Raw genomic sequence first — 16,725 nt, forward strand, 5'->3', positions numbered from 1 at the left:
GTCTTCTCCTATGCCTCAGGCAGAAATATGCCTTGGGTTTGGCTAGAATCTACCTCCCTACACTTACACAGTGCTGTCAAGACAATATGACTGTGGGAAATGGGGTATGCGATGTCCCCCAAATTAACCAATTTTTCTACAGCCCCCTGGGCCACTTCCCACGTTGTGCGTGAGGATCATCCCACACCCTGGAGGAGATTTTGGAGGCTAGAAGTGGGCTCTAGAAGGAAGAATATGTGCAAATCAATTTCCCCACTCTGCTAGATCACAAAGACTGCCTTTGAAATGATTTCTCTTCCATACCAACGGGAAAACTTACTAAAACACATCCCACAGTCCCTGGACTTCTGTGTGAGAGAGACCCATACAGCCATACAGACACGAATGCATCCCTCGATACACTGTAAAAGATCTTACTATATCCGGAACATTTCTTAGGCTTTCTGAAAAGAAAAATGAATCTTCGGATGTCTGTTAAGGCCTACAGTATTTTATGAGACCAGGGTTCACCATATTAGGAGCATTTCTATGGATTCTCCCTCACCTAGACAGCAATTAAATAATTTGTTGTGCAAGAAGAGGTATGCAAGCTCCCTTTTACACTCCAGACCCTGAAGTTGCTTTTTCTAACTGGGACCCATAAATGGAGTCCAATTGCTCTATGGGCGCTGTTAACCACGGGAAACTCTGAGGGAGACAGAGAGCGTACGTTCTGGATGACCCTGATTCAGCAGCTGTAGCCAACTCTGCCTCATTGGTAGTGTTCCTCCACATGAGTATGCTCTGGTCAAAATGGTATTCTGGGAGTCAGGAGAATTTGGCAACCTTCACTCTGAGTATCCCCCTTGATACACTGCCATCGGTGCTCTACTGAGCCCTCGGTGGTGGGAGGAGAGTCTGGAATCCTGACTGGGCTCAGAATAAGCTTCAATAGATTGTGAGGAACCACAGATGAGACACTGCTCCCATGTACAAAAGCTGACAGGGCCGGTGGATGAATCTGTCTTCCACATTAATGAGACAATCTTCTCCACTGAACTAGAAGGCAACAGGGTAACCAAGAATCTGACCTGTGGAATTCACTGTACACCAGCCTCACTGGTAGTCCCATCTGGATCTTCTTTCACATGAATGGACCCTTGTTCCTGAGTAGGCCCTTCCTTGTGAGTGTACTCTGGACAAAATGGTATTCTGGGAATCAGGAATGCTCTGCCACCATGGCTCTGAGTATCCCACCTCATGCACTGCCATCGATGCTCTGCTGAATCCTGGGTGGTGGAAGGAGAGTCTAGAGTCATAACTGGGCTCAGGACAGGGTTGAATGGATTGTTGGGAACCACAGATGAGGTATTGCTCCCAGAGGATCCTTCCTCTTGCTCCGGGTGTACCCTAGGAGAGGGCTGTTCTGGGGAATTGGACCCCTCCTCCGCTGAATCTGTCTCCGAGTGAGCTTCTTGGTGTGATATAAGGGATCCCATTTCATTGAAGCTCTTTCCACACTCCAGGCATTTAAAAGGTCTCTCCACTGAGTGAGTTTTTCGATGGTATTGAAGGGAACCCCTTTGCCGGAATCTTTGTCCACACTCCAAACACTGAAATGGTTTCTCCCCTGAGTGGATTCTCTGATGTTCAGTAAGTGCCCCCCTCCTAGCAAATGCTGTTCCACACTCCAGACATTTAAATGGTTTCTCCCCTGTGTGAATTATTTGATGACTAGTAAGGGTTCCCTTACGATTGAACTTCTTTCCACACTGCGTACATTCAAATTGTTTCTCACCTGTGTGAATTCTCTGATGGGAAGTAAGCTCATCTTTCTCAATAAATCCCATTCCACACTCTAGACATTTATATAGTTTCTCCTGTGTGTGTGTTCTTTGATGGAGCTTAAGGCGATAGCCCTGACTGTAATATTTTCCGCACTCCAAACACTGAAATGTTTTTCCCCCTGTGTGAGTTCTTTGATGTACTTTAAGGGTACATTTCTGGTGGAATCTCTTTCCACACTCCAAGCATTGAAATTGTTTCTCCCCTAAATGGACCCTCTGATGAAGAGTAAGTCCCCACCTTGAATGATATGCTTTTCCACACTCCAGACATTCAAATGGTTTCTCCCCTGTGTGTGTTCTTTGATGGGCAAAAAGTTCGGTTTTGCCCCTGAAACACTTTCCACACTCGAGGCATTTAAATGGCTTCCCTTCTTCTGTGTGAGTTCTCTGATGAATAGTAAGTTTTCCCTGTTGATTAAAACTCTTTCCACACTCCAGACATTGAAATGGTTTTTCCCCTGTGTGAATTCTTTGATGCATTTGAAGGTGACCCTTTTGGCAGAATCTCTTTCCACACTCCAAACATTGAAATGGTTTCTCCCCTGAATGGATCCTCTGATGAAGAGTAAGTCCCCACCTCAAATGATATGCTTTTCCACACTCCAGACATTCAAATGGTTTCTCCCCTGTGTGTGTTCTTTGATGAGCAAGAAGACCAGAATTGTCCCTGAAACTCTTTCCACACTCAAGGCATTTATATGGTTTCTTTGCAGTGTGGGCTTTAGAGTGGTCATCAAGGGTTGATGTACGAGTGAACATTTTTCCACACACAAGCCATTTTGTGTCTCTCTCTTCTTTGGGTGCTTTTTCTTGCACCGTAATTGCACGGAGGTCACCATCCAGATATTTGTTCCTCTCTTTATTTCTTTGGTTTTCTTCCAGCTGATTCATCCCATCTAGATTCCCAACATTATCTTCCATGTCTGGCCACTTATCGCTTTCCTCCAAGACTTGATGTGCTCTTTTCATTTGTCTTCTCCCACACATCCTCAACTGAAAGAAATAGAAAAACAGAACATGAGTGCAATGCCAAGAGGCACTTACAAATCAGGGAATCCACATGATATTCGGACCCCTTAGAATAGAACACCTCAGATACCTAAACCTAATCATGCCAATTCCTAGTGAACATCAAAACCCATTGGAGTAACGTGCTCCAAACAATGGATTTGTGATACCAACCTGGCAGCAGTTAGCTTGCAACAGGCCTTACTTAGGGAGATAGAACTCACCTTTGCAGAAGCCATGTTTATTCTTTTTTAGCAGGGCTTGTCCTTCTATATGCTTTCTAATTTTATCTTTAAAAATACTTTCAACCAATTTGTCCAGAAGAGATGTTATGCTAAAGAGACTGAAATTTTCCAGATATTTTTCCTGAATCTCCTTTTAGTATTACATGAACCATCTTCCAGGCCCCTGGTACAGAGGCCAATCTCAGGCACATGTTGCATATATTTTTTAGAAGATCAACAATTTCATATTTGAGTTCTTTACGAACTCTAGGATGGATACCATCTGGGCTCGGTGATTGATGAACTTTCAATCTGTCAGTAAGATTGAAAACTTCGTCTTTTGTCACCACGATTTGCCTCAGTTCCTCAGACTCTCTGGGTAAAAAGGTCAGTTCATACATACGTATCTGGGCTCTATCTTTTGCATGGAAGATGGATGAGGAGAATTTATCTCCATTCCAACTGCCTCATTAGCTTTCCTGCTTCTGATATTTTTAAATAATTCTTTATTGTTGGCCTTGATGTTGCAAGTGATATGTGTCACGACACAGGCTTTGAACACCAAGCCTGGCCGCGGCTACTCCCTGCTCAAGCCAAGCACCACCGCTTGATATACCTGAGGCAAGGGATTAAAAACTACCTTCCTCCAAACTATGTGGAGAAAGGGGTTTATATGGAGAAGGATTTCAATATATAAAATAAAACACTGTGAGTTATATGTGCTGAGGTGAATTATTGACAGAGTAGGTGCTAAATGTGTAAACTTCAGATGATAAATGCCAAACAGACACGTGGGATTTTTGTGGTAGTTAAAAACAAAATAATTAAAATTTATTTTTAAAAGTTCACAAGTTTTGTTTCAAATAAAACATTTAAAAACTTTCTGAAACCTTTCATCCAATCCTTCCACTCATTCACATATGCGCTTTCCTTTCTCTCACACAATCACTCTTGAGCTTTCTTTATTATCTGTATTGATTAATATACATCAACAATGTGCACACCACACTCCAAAGACACCACTCTCTACACTGAACCTCAAATTTCCCAGAACTTAAGTACTCTAAACACAGAGAGCTAAAGCACAGAGAGCTAAAAACTCTAAGAGTACCTAACAAGTCCCCCACAATCCCCTCAGTCCTTCCCTTATATATTACTCCTCACCCTCCCAAGACATTCTAACTCCACCCACTCAGGCCAACATTCTAAACTCACTACAGACTTACAAACTGCAGACATACATTTGGGAACTGAATTGTGGGGTGTAATGCCACAATATGCTCTTTAAAAGCTTCTCTTTTTTTGCATTCCTTACTGTCTTCTTGTAGTGGCTGTTTGAAAATGTGTGCTCCCTTTTGTTTTCCTCATTTAGGCAAGACTTCCATTTTCTTAAGGAAGCCCTTTTTTCTCTAATAAGTTTCCTTGACACTGCTTGTTAACCATGCACTGACCTGTCAGACTTGGTGCTACCTTTCCTAACCTGTGGTATAAATTTTAGCTGAGTTTCCATTATTGTCATTTTATGTAACCTCCAAGGATTTTGAAATGATTTAATCCTCTTGACTCCCCATTTCAACTTCCTTTTCACCACTTCACTAATTTAAGAAATGTTTCCTCTTTTTAAGTCAAATGTGACTGTGTTGGACTTCCTTGGCAAATTTCCATCTATTGAAGCTGACAACACTGTGATTCCTGACTGCAATTGAATTGCCAACAACATGTACATCTCATGCTAGGTCCTGGTAAAAATAGCGCAGAAAGGGGAGTGTTAACTAGAATTATCCAGGCAGGTATACTAGCCACATAAGTGCTCTCTGGCCACAATCTTATTGGCAAGAGTTGGGCACAACAGGAAGGAGTCTTTCAGCCTCTATCAGGGAAGGGGAATGGGATCCTCACCAAAACAGGTCATGTACCTCTAATACTCCATCATGTATTCCTCGTACAGAGAGCCTTGGATCCAGCAGAACCAACTCCTCCTTGGAGAATCCCACAGTCACGTCCTCAAAGGACACTGGGAGCTAAAAGGAAAAAGAAAGAAAATGCATGATTTCTCATCCCCCAGACAAACAGGTTTTGGTAGTCATATCATTTTATTTATTTGTTACAGCAATGTATATACCCCTTTCCAGTGAGCAATCAACGTGGATTCCAGGAATGATAAAACAGAAAACATAACAGCAAAAACTCACCCTGTTTGATGGGTCACCCTTCAGGGAAAGCGTTCATGAAGAGGAGGATCTTGAGCGAACATGTAAAGACAAGGACCGGAGGCGCCTGCCTCTTGTCAACGGGAGCGTGTCCCAGAGGGCAGGTGCTGCAACACGTAAGCGCTCCCTTAGAGGTACTCCTGAGGCGAAATTCTCTTAGGGACCGCAGGATCCATCACTTAGAAAAATCCTAACACAGTAAACAATGTTGGTAAAACAAGAGCTTCGTCAGCCCTCGTAAATCAATGAATCCCTAGTGGGGAGGTGCCAGGTGAGGGAGGCTGCAGTGCCCGGACCTCCTCCTCTTCCTCCCCTTCTGCCCCCCTTCCCTTCTGTTTCTGGGGGTGCTCCTTCTCCCCACCCCACCCCGAAAGGCTCTTTGCTTTGCACCAAGTCTCCCGCGACTCCTGATCAATCCCCACCACCCTCACCAATAGGGCCTGGGTGGATCTCTGCGGGGATCGTCCAATAGCAACCATGCACATCTTTGGGTCCCACTTGGCGACTGGACTGCATGGACCAATCCCCTCCTCCTCCTCTTCCCCCCTCCACAAAAGCAAACCATGAGTGCCCCATTCCCTCTCTTCCGCCCCACACTATGCAGCCCCCTTACCTCCTTGCCTTCGCCCCACCACCAGCTTCCCCCTCCTCGCCGGGAAGCCTCACATGGCCGATTTCCCCTTCTGCAAAACAAAGGCGGGGGCATTTCCGACGGCCTCCTCCCTTCCCAATGGGGGAACATCCGGCCTCTCTAGGAGTCAGAGCTCGGCTCCTTTAACCCCTTGAGTGGGGGGCTGAGAGGAAGAAGTCGCGCTGCCTCCCTTCCAAACGCCTCCGTTCGCTGAGCGCAGCAGCTCGTGGGCTCCCTGGGATTCACGGCGAGGCTCGCCTGGCCACGGGCGTCCGCGCAAGGCTGCAGTTCTCCAGTCATGACAGTTTTCTGGCAGGGCAGGGCAGGAAAGCAAACACGGGGCGGGGATGCTCTCGAGTTGCACCAGCACTGCAGGAGCACCTTCTCCAGGAGCAAAGACCACAACTAGGCTCCTCCACGCCAAAGTAGCTCTCTCTATACGCCAATTACTGCTCCCAAACACACACTCTCCATTCTCCAATTCCTGCCCCAAAGACTCTCTCTCTCTCGTCCCCAATTCCTGCCCCAAAGACTCTCTCTCTCCATTCCCCAATTTCTGCCCCAAAGACTCTTTCCTTCCCAATTCCTACCCCAAAGACTCTCCTCCCCAATTCCTGCCCCAAGGACTCTCTCTATTCCCCAATTCCTGCCCCAAAGACTCTCCTCCCCAATTCCTGCTGCAAGGACTCTCTCTATTCCCCAATTCCTGCCCCAAAGACACTCTCTCCTCCCCAATTCCTACCCCAAAGACTCTTTCCTCCCCAATTCCTACCCCAAAGACTCTCCTCCCCAATTCCTGCCCCAAGGACTCTCTCTATTCCCCAATTCCTGCCCCAAAGACACTCTTTCCTCCCCAATTCCTACCCCAAAGACTCTCCTCCCCAATTCCTGCCCCAAGGACTCTCTCTATTCCCCAATTCCTGCCCCAAAGACACTCTCTCCTCCCCAATTCCTGCCCCAAAGACTCTCCTCCCCAATTCCTGCTGCAAGGACTCTCTATTCCCCAATTCCTGCCCCAAAGACACTCTCTCCTCCCCAATTCCTGCCCCAAAGACTCTCTCTCTCTCTCTATTCACCAGTTCCTGCCCCAAAGACTCTCTCTCTCTCTATTCCCCAATTCCTGCCCCAAAGACTCTCTCTCTCTCTATTCCCCAGTTCCTGCCCCAAAAGACTCTCTCTCTCTCTATTCCCCAGTTCCTGCCCCAAAGACACAAGGGAAAGAACGAGATGCCTCACTGTCGCTTTATGAGGACAGCCATTCCAAGTTTCATCTGTGCTCACAGGCAACTGCAGGAAGGGGAAAGGAGGGGCAACTGACTCCCATGAAGATGAGCCATAGCCTCCAGACTCCCAGGTCTCAATTTTTTAAAAAAAGCAAGTCTCTAGCTTGGTGAGTTGCTGTAGCTCAGGGTTAGAGCACTTGCTTTATATGCAGAAGGTGCCAGGTTCAATCCCTAGTATATGCTGGTAGGTCTGGAAAAACTCCTGCCTGAGAGCTGCTGAATACGGGGCTTTGATGGACCCAGTGTCCGACTCAGTATTCAGCAGCTTATGTTCCCACTTAGAACCCGAGATAGGAGGCAAATTGTGCAGCCACTAATCTCCCAGGAGTTTCCTACAGCTGGCTTTGGACATTAGCATGTCTACCAAAAAACAAAAGTTTGTGATCTATCTCAGGTTCCTCTTCATAGTCCATCCCCCTGCCCCCGAGTTTATAACCATCACTCTGCGCAGACTTCACTGCTACTCTCTAGAGCTGCCTTTGCCAACCCTTCAGATGTTTCAGACTCCAACTCCAATCAGCCCCAGGCCTTAGCTAGACCTAAGGTTTATCCTGGGATCGTCCCGGGGTCATCCCTGTTAATGTAAATGACACACAGGGGATCCCGGGAGCAGGCAGGAATGACCCTGGGGCGATCCCGGGATAAACGTTAGGTCTCGCTAAGATCCCAATCAGCAAGGCCAAGGGTCCAGAATGCTGGGATTGCAGTCCCAAACAACTGGAGGGTACCACCATATTTAGGAAGACTGTTTTAGAGAGTATTTACCAATGTTTCCAAGATAAAGGAAATCATTCTAGGATGAGTCAATGTTATAAGGGCAGCGATGTTATAAAATATATGGCATGATATTCAGGAAAGCCTTTTCACACAATGTTCAATTAACTTGTGGAGTCTGCTGCCACAAGAAATGGGGTACCTTTAATATCATGCTGGAACAACCTATTTCCCCCGTGGTCCAGCTGATCAGGTGGGCTGCAGGGAAAATGACATGGCCACAGGCTGAATTGGCAGGCGTCATGGGTTTTGCACCTCTGCTTTGGGGAACAGAAGAACTGCTTAGACACGTTAATAAGCTGAGTCGTCGAATCTCTATTCCCCAATTCCTGCCCCAAAGACTCTCTCTCTCCATTCCCCAATTTCTGCCCCAAAGACTCTCCCTCTCCATTCCCCAATTCCTACCCCAAAGACTCTTTCCTCCCCAATTCCTACCCCAAAGACTCTCCTCCCCAATTCCTGCCCCAAGGACTCTCTGTATTCCCCAATTCCTTGGGGAGTATTTTGAGGCACACGCCAAGTATTTTGAGGCACACGCCCAGGAAAGCTGCTTATAGAAGCAAGCCAAGAGGAGCCACTTCCAGTTTGAGAAAGACCAGCTGAACCATCCAGAAAAGTGGTGCCCAATAATGAGAACCCAGAGGAAACTATTTATTAATTTTCTATACTGCCCAACGGCCAAAGCTGTCTGGGCAGTTCACACAAATTTAAACATTAAACGCAACATGATAAACTGTAACGTAAAACGGTTGAAAGTTTAAAACAGAATAAAACCAAAGTAAAAAAAAAAGAGCATTTGGGAAAGATCTAAAATAACCAACTGAAGGTCTATAAAGACTGGGTGAGTGTGGCAAGGTCTTACCCTGGCACTGAAAAGTACACAATGTAGGCAGCAGGCAAACCTCTCTGGGAAGAGCATTCCATAACCGGGATGCCACCACTAAGAAGGCCCTCTCTGTAAGAGCCATGCACTTCACTTGATTTGGTAGACACCCAGAAAAGGGCCTCTGAAGACCATCTCAGGGCCTGGAAGGAGACAGTCCTTCATGTAACCTGACCACAAATGATTTAGGGCTTTAAAAGTTAGAATCAGCCATTTGCATTTGGCCAGGAAATGGATTGGAAGACTGTATAGATCGGAGAGCAAAAGCGTTTCTGGACTGTTTTCCAAGGCAGCCCCATGTATAATGCATTGCAGGGGCCCAGATGAGAGGTTTCCAGATCCGAGAACACTCACCCTCCCACCCACCCACCAACTACAAAGCTGATCATTTAGGGAAAGTGCAACCCTTTCCATACTAGGTTGAAAATCACGTTGTAGGGCATATGAACCATCCATTAATAGCACCTCGGTCTTCTCTGGATTGAGTTTCAATTTATTGGCCCTCATTCTGGCCATTGCAGTGCCCAGGCACTGAATCAGATCACTCACTGCCTCACCTGAATTTCATGAAAAGCAACGATAGATGCAGGGGTCAACAGCATATTTCTTGATGACAACACAGCGTTTCCATGTATATCTTAAATAGCGTGGCGGATAACATAGAGCGTAACTGCCAAGGCACAGAGCAAAGATCCCTTCTGGAACCAGCCATTCTATTGCTCACGCAGGGGCAAATGTATGGAGAATACTGCTCAAACTCATGAAAGAAAAGGCTCTCAAAGGTTGCTATTCATAATGGCTACATACTACCTCCAGTACCACCAATGCTTTGGTGGTCTCCTGTCGTGGAAATGTGTGAATGGGCTGTTTTGTCTGTGCCCACCCTGTTTTGATGTAAGCCCTTTCTATTAGAAATTAAGTTCTATAGCAATTTGATGCAAACTGTAGCTGAAAATAGATTGAGCAACACTTGCTCAACCAACAAGAAGTGTTGACACTTTAGTCAGAGTGTGAGCCTCCCAGCGAGGACAGGAAGAGTAGTAACCACAAAGGAACAGATGTTCCAGGATTGCAATACCCATCTATGTATTGTTTTTCTAGTCTTAGAATTATCTGCACTTTGCACATGCATAAATGCCATGTCACAAGACGGTGTCAGCACTGGCAGTTGGAGGGTGGAGTAAGATGTCTGCAAGGCAAGATAACCAAAAAAATGAAAGATAGAGATGTATTTCCTGTAACTATTGCAATACCCATATATGTATGGTATTATAGTCAGAGAAGTACTTAAACTCTGTACATGCCTAAATGCTTTGCTTCTCATTGGTTATTGCATTGCAGAGCTGTATTATGATTGGTGAGAAAGTTCTGCCATTGTATCTGAGGAGAACTGACCCTATAAATATGTTAGCCTTTCCTGAAATTATTGGGCAGTTCCTCAGGTCTTCAAGGACTGACACTTTGCAGCACTGCAGGCTGCTCGTAATAAACCTTCTAAAGAGAGAGAAATTGTGTCTTGAGAGTCTGTGACCACCACTCAGCCAACCACGGGGACCCGTGGTTTCGGGTCCCACCACATCTCCTAAGGCTTAGTTTCCGTCACAAAGAGCTTCAAGCGAAAATATATTGGTATTTCTGGCTGGTTCCTTTTGCCCGTCCCACCAATAGGATGCAGCTCCCAAGAGCTCTGCACAGAATGAAATTTGGCCCCACGGCTGAAAGAGGTCCGCTGGTAACGTGTTCAAGCACCAGGGAACGTTCTTCACTGTATATTTCTGCTTTGTCCCTTCTGGGTTCCTGTAGACTCCTGCTGGCTCAAGGAATCTTGTTGAGACTACTCTGCTGCTGTTAAAGGACTTGCAGTGCTCCTGTGTTCCACATATTAGGCCTGCCGCCTTCCAGATGGGTTGGACTGCAACTCCCATTCGCCAAGCTATCTGGGCGTAATGGGAGCAGCATTCTAACATACCTGGAAAGACTCTCAACATAAGAACCGCCATGCCAGACCAGACCAAGGGTCCATCTAGTCCAGCACTCTGTTCACACAGCTGTCAACCAGGGACCCACAAAGCAGGACCCACAGTGCAACAGCACCCTCCCACCCATGTTCCCCAGCAACTGGTGCATATAGGCTGACTGCCTTGGATACTGGAGGTATTATTACACAACAGCAAAGAAACTTTCTCCCAATTCAGTGGGGGACTGAAATATGTTTTACCACCCACAGCCTGAGAGAGGAAAGCAGAATATTAAAATCACCGTTACAGAAGAGACAGGGCTTGAGGGTTTGTGTTTGGACAAAAAGAAGCAAAACCCACACAAAGCACATACAATTCCCCCTCCTCCTGGAACTTATGCACAGCCCATTCCTCCTAAGCCCTTGACTTATCCCCCTTTCTTGGAGGACAGAGAGGTGTGAGTCCAATGGCGCTATCTTCTCCTTTGCCTCAGGCAGAAATGTAGCTTGGGATTGGCCAGCGTCTACCCCCTTACACTTATGCAGTGCTGTCTGCACAATATGACTGTGGAAAACAGGGTATGCGGTGTCCCCACATTTCCTAATTCATCTACAGCCCCCTGGGCTACTTCCCACACCGTGCAAAGTGTTCATCCAAACGTCTGGATGAGATTTTGGAGGTAAGCAGAAGGCTCTAGAAGGATGTCAACATCTGTGAATATGAACACACACACACCCCGCTGCTAAATCATAAAGACTTCTGTCAATGGAAAGGATGCAGTTGGATTGAACCAAATGGAAACTGATCATGGATACAGCTAACGATTACTCCAATCTGGTGAATTAAGATTCCATGTACCAGGCATTCATTTGTTTGTCTTTCTATGTACATTCACTTACCCCATGCCCCCAAACCTCTATGATTATATTCTATGCCTTTAAATTATTTCTCTTCCATACCAACAATTTCATCGAAAGGGGAAATTTTTACTCAGTAAAACATGTTCCACAATCCCTGTGCTTCTGTGTGTGTATGTGTGCGTGTGTGAGAGAGAGACACACACACACACTCAGCCATGCACACGCACACATCACTTGATGCATTATAAAATACTACAACCGGATCATTTCTTGGGCTTTCCGAAAAGAAAAGTGAATCCTCAGTTGTCTGTTAAAGTCTATTTTATGAGAACAACGGTCACCATATTAGGAGCATTTCTACAGATTCTCCCTCACCTAGACAGCAATTAAATAATTTGTGTGCAAGAAGAGGTATGCAAGCTCCTTTTTACACCCCAGACACTTAAGTTGCTTTTCCTAACTGGGACCCATAAATGGAGTCCAATTGCTCTATGGGCGCTGTTAACCGCAGGAAAATCTGAGGGAGACTGAGCGTACAGAATCACAGAATAGCAGAGTTGGAAGGGGCCTTCAAGGCCATCAAGTCCAAACCCCTGCTTAATGCAGGAATCCACCCTAAAGCATCCCCGACAGATGGTTGTCCAGCTGCCTCTTGAAGGCCTCTAGTGTGGAAGAGCTCACAACCTCCCTAGGTAACTGATTCCATTGTCGTACTGCTCTAACAGCCAAGAAGTTCTGGATGACCCTGATTCAGCAGTTGTAGCCATCTCTGCCTCATTGGTAGTCTTCCTCCACATAAGTATACTCTGGCCAAAATGATATTCTGGGAGTCAGGAGAGTTTGGCCACCATGGCTCTGAGTATCCCACCTCATACACTGCCATTGGTGCTCTGCTGAGCCCTCGGTGATGGGAAGAGAGTCTGGAATCATGACTGGGCTGAGAACAGCGTTGAATGGGGTGTTGGGAACCACAGAGGAAGTATTGTTTCCACAAGATCCCTCATGTTGCCCCAGGACTACTGTAGGAGAAGGCTGTTCTGGGGAATTGGACTGCTTCTCCTCTGAAGAGGTCTGTGTGTGAGTTTTTTGATGTGATGTAAGGGATTCCATTTTATTGAATCTCTTTCCACACTCCAGGCATTTAAATGGCTTCTCCCCTGTGTGAGTTCTTCGATGGTATCGAAGGGAACCCCTTTGGCTGAATCTCTCTCCACACTCCAAACACTGAAATGGTTTCTCCCCTGAGTGAATTCTCTTATGTTCAGTAAGGGCCCCCCTCCAACCAAATGCTTTTCCACACTCCAGACATTCAAATGGTTTCTCCCCTGTGTGTTTTCTTTGATGGGCGAGAAGGTCACGATTGTCCCTGAAACCCTTTCCACACTCAAGGCATTTAAATGGGTTCCCTTCTCCTGTGTGGATTCTCTGATGAATAGTAAGACTTCCCTCTTGCTTGAAACTCTTTCCACACTCCAGACATTTAAATGGTTTTTCCCCAGTATGAGTTCTTTGATGTACTTGAAGGGAACTCTTCCGGCTGAATCTTTTTCCACACTCCAAGCACTGAAATGGTTTCTCCCCTGAGTGGATTCTCTGATGGGCATCAAATGCCCCCCTCCAACGAAATGCTTTTCCACACTCCAGACATTCAAATGGTTTCTCCCCTGTGTGTGTTCTTTGATGGGCGAGAAGGCCAGAATTGTCCATGAAACTCTTTCCACACTCAAGGCATTTAAATGGGTTCTCTTCTGTGTGAATTCTCTGATGACTAGTAAGGGTTCCCTTATGATTGAACTTCTTTCCACACTGCAAACATTCAAATGGTTTCTCTCCGGTGTGAATTCTCTGATGGGAAATAAGTTCATCCTTCTCAATGAATCTCTTTCCACACTCTAGACATTTATATAGTTTCTCCTGTGTGTGTGTCCTTTGATGGAGCTTAAGGCGATAGCCCTGACTGTAATATTTTCCACACTCCAAACACTGAAATGGTTTTTCCCCTGTGTGAATTCTTTGATGCACTTTAAGGGTACATCTCTGGCGGAATCTCTGTCCACACTCCAAACACTGAAATGGTCTCTCCCCTGAGTGCACTCTCTGATGGACAGTAAGTCCCCCCCTCCAATGATATGCTTTTCCACACTCCAGACATTCAAATGGTTTCTCCCCTGTGTGTGTTCTATGATGGTTGAGAAGATCAGCTTTGTCCCTGAAACTCTTTCTACACTCAGGGCATTTATATTGTTTCTTTGCTGTGTGGTCATCAAGGGTTGATTTACAACTGAATATTTTTCTATTCACAGGCCATTTTGTCTCTCCCTCTTCTTTCAGGGTTTTTTCTTGTACCGTAGTTGCATGGAGATCACCATCCAGGTATTTACTTCTCTCTTGATTTTGTTGGTTTTCTTCTAGCTTATTCATCCCATCCTGATTCCCAACATTCTCTTCCATGTCTGGCCACTTATCACTTTCCTCAGACACTTGATGTGGTCTTTTCATTTGTTTTCTTCCACACATCCCAGACTGAAAGAAACAAAAACAAACAAACAAACAAAAAACAGAACATGAGTGCAAACCCAAGAGGCACTTGCAAATCAGGGAATCCAGTTGATGTTCCCATCCCTCAGATCCCTAAACCTAATCATACTATTTCCTAGTGAACATCAAAAACTATTGGAATAACGTGCTCCAAACAGTGGATTTGTGATGCCAACCTGGCAGCAGTTAGGTTGGGACAAGCCTCACCTAGTGAGATAGGACTCACCTTTGCAGAAGCCATGTTTATTCTTTTTTAGCAGGGCTTGTTCTTCTTTTTATTTAATAATGCTTTCAACCAATTTATCCAGAACAGACATTAAGCTAACCGGACTGAAATTTTCCAGATACCCCTGGATCCATTTTTAACAATTAGTGTTATATGAACCATCTTCCAGTCCCTTGGTACAGAGACCGATCTCAGGCACATGTTGCATATTTTACTTAGAAGGTAAAACAATTTCATATTTGAGTTCTTTAAGAACTCTAGGATGGATACCATCTGGGCCCGGTGATTGATGGACTTTCAATTTGTCAATAAGATTGAGAACTTCATCTTTTGTCACCACGATTTGCCTCAGTTCCTCAGACTCCATGCGTAAAAATGTCAGTACAGGCACAGAATCTGTCCTGCATCTTGTGCATTGAAGACTGATGAAAAGCATTCATTCAGCTTCTCTACAATGTCCTTATCAACTGCCTGCTTAGCTTTCCTGCTTCTAATATATTTAAAGAATTTTTTATTGTTGGCCTTGATGTTGCTAATGACATAATCCATGCTCTGATAACCTCTCGTTTAGATTACTGCAATGCGCTATATGTGGGGCTGCCTTTGAAAACGGTCTGGAAGCTTCAGCTGGTACAAAACAGGGCAGCCCGTTTACTAACAGGGACTGGCCGGTGAGATCATATTACGCCAGTCCTTTTACAACTTCATTGGCTGCCTGTCCAGGTCCGGGCCCGATTCAAAGTGCTGGTATTGACATTTAAAGCCCTAAACGGTTTGGGGCCAGGTTATTTGAAGGAACGCCTCCTCCCATATGTACCTGCCTGGACCTTAAGAGCATCTACAGGGGCCCTTCTCCGTGAGCCCCTGCCGAAGGAAGTGAGGCAGGTGGCTACTAGGAGGAGGGCTTTCTCCGCTGTGGCACCACGGTTGTGGAATGAGCTTCCCAGAGAGGTCCGCCTGGCGCCTACACTGTACTCCTTTTGTCGCCAGCTGAAGACCTTTTTATTCACTCAGTATTTTAACACTTAATTTTAACTTAAATTTAAATTTTACTGTTTTAACTCTGTATTTTAATTTTATATCAATTTTGCTGTGTGGTTTTTATTCTGGTTGTGCTTTTTATGCTGTATTGTGTATTTGTGCTTTTAACCTGTTGATTGTCTTACTATGATTTTAATTTTTGTGAACTGCCCAGAGAGCTTCGGCTATTGGGCAGTATAGAAATGTAGTAAATAAATAAATATTCTTCAAAGACTTTTTTTTTTTTGCATTCCTTACTGTCTGCTTGTACTGCCTGTTTGAAAACTTGTGCTCCCTTTTGGGCAAGACTTCTATTTTCTGAAGGAAGCTCTCTTCTCTCTACTAGGTTTAACTGCATCTATTGCTTTTAAATTATATATTGTTTTAACTTGGATCATGGTTTAATTTGTTTTTAACTGTGCATATTTATTGTTTTATACTGTATGTTTTTATCTGTACGCCGCCCTGAGATCTTAGTGATATAGGGCGGGATATAAACATTTTAAATAAATCAATAATAGCTTCCTTGACCACTTATTAACCATGACCTCGTGGACTTGGTGCTAGCTTTCCTAACCTAGCTTTCCATTATTGTCTTTTTTATGTAACCTCCAGGCATTTTGACCCTCTTGACACTCCATTTCAACTTCTCTTTCACCAGTTCCCTAATTTAAGAAATGTTTCCTCTTTTGAAGTCAAAAGTGTCTGTGTTGGCCCTCTATGGCAATTCTCCACCTATTGAAGCTGACAGCACTGTGGTCACTGACTGCAATTGATTCAACAACAACATGTACATCTCATGCTAGGTCTTGGTAAAAATAGTGCAGAAAAGGGAGTGTTAAGCAGAATGACTCAGGCAGATATATTAGCCATATAAGTCCTCTCCGGACGCATAATTGGTGGCAAGTAATGGAAACAACAGGAAGGAGTCTTTCAGCCTCTATCAAGGAAGGGAAAAGGGATCTTCACCCAAAGAGGCCACGTACCTCTAATTCTCCATTGTGTCTTCCTTGTACAGAGAGCCCCCTACCCTGGATCCAGCAGAGCCAAATCCTGCTTGGAGAATCCCACAGTCACCTCCTCAAAGGACACTGGGAGCTGAAAGGGAAAAGAAAGAAAATGCATCATTTCTCATCCCCCAAACAAACAGGTTTTGTTAGTCATATCATTTTATTTATTTATTACATCGATGTATATACCCCTTTCCAGTGAGCAATCAATGTGGATTCCAGGAACGATAAAACAGAAAACATAACAGCAAAAACACAGTAGGTTAATCGCTAG

At 45.0% G+C, this 16,725-nt stretch overlaps 3 protein-coding genes across 6 annotated transcripts in view; all 3 read right to left on the reverse strand.

The window, feature by feature from the left end:
• Positions 1-5,948, reverse strand: part of LOC134396302 (zinc finger protein 665-like) — a 48,265-nt gene extending 42,317 nt beyond the window's left edge. For 2 of the 3 annotated variants that reach the window (XM_063122741.1, XM_063122744.1), the window contains exons 1-2: positions 5,882-5,948; positions 5,251-5,458 (exon numbers count right to left, since the gene is read on the reverse strand). The gene's annotated coding sequence lies outside the window, so the exon portion shown is untranslated. Of the gene's footprint in view, positions 1-5,180; positions 5,226-5,250; positions 5,459-5,881 lie in introns of those variants that run through there. The other variant, XM_063122745.1, reaches the window with a different exon arrangement.
• LOC134396310 (oocyte zinc finger protein XlCOF6-like) overlaps positions 1-16,725 on the reverse strand; it is a 211,820-nt gene that overhangs the window by 79,697 nt on the left and 115,398 nt on the right. The gene's annotated exons all lie outside the window — the stretch shown is intronic.
• The window catches only part of LOC134396384 (zinc finger protein OZF-like), a 253,426-nt gene that overhangs the window by 20,491 nt on the left and 216,210 nt on the right, over positions 1-16,725 (reverse strand). The window contains exon 2 of one of the 2 annotated variants that reach the window (XM_063122867.1): positions 16,428-16,539. The exons of the other annotated variant lie outside the window; for it this stretch is intronic. The gene's annotated coding sequence lies outside the window, so the exon portion shown is untranslated. The remainder of the gene's footprint in view (positions 1-16,427; positions 16,540-16,725) is intronic. 2 annotated transcript variants of the gene reach the window in all.

This window comes from Elgaria multicarinata, chromosome 3 (assembly GCF_023053635.1).
Source record: "Elgaria multicarinata webbii isolate HBS135686 ecotype San Diego chromosome 3, rElgMul1.1.pri, whole genome shotgun sequence".
Classification (NCBI taxonomy): domain Eukaryota; kingdom Metazoa; phylum Chordata; class Lepidosauria; order Squamata; family Anguidae; genus Elgaria; species Elgaria multicarinata.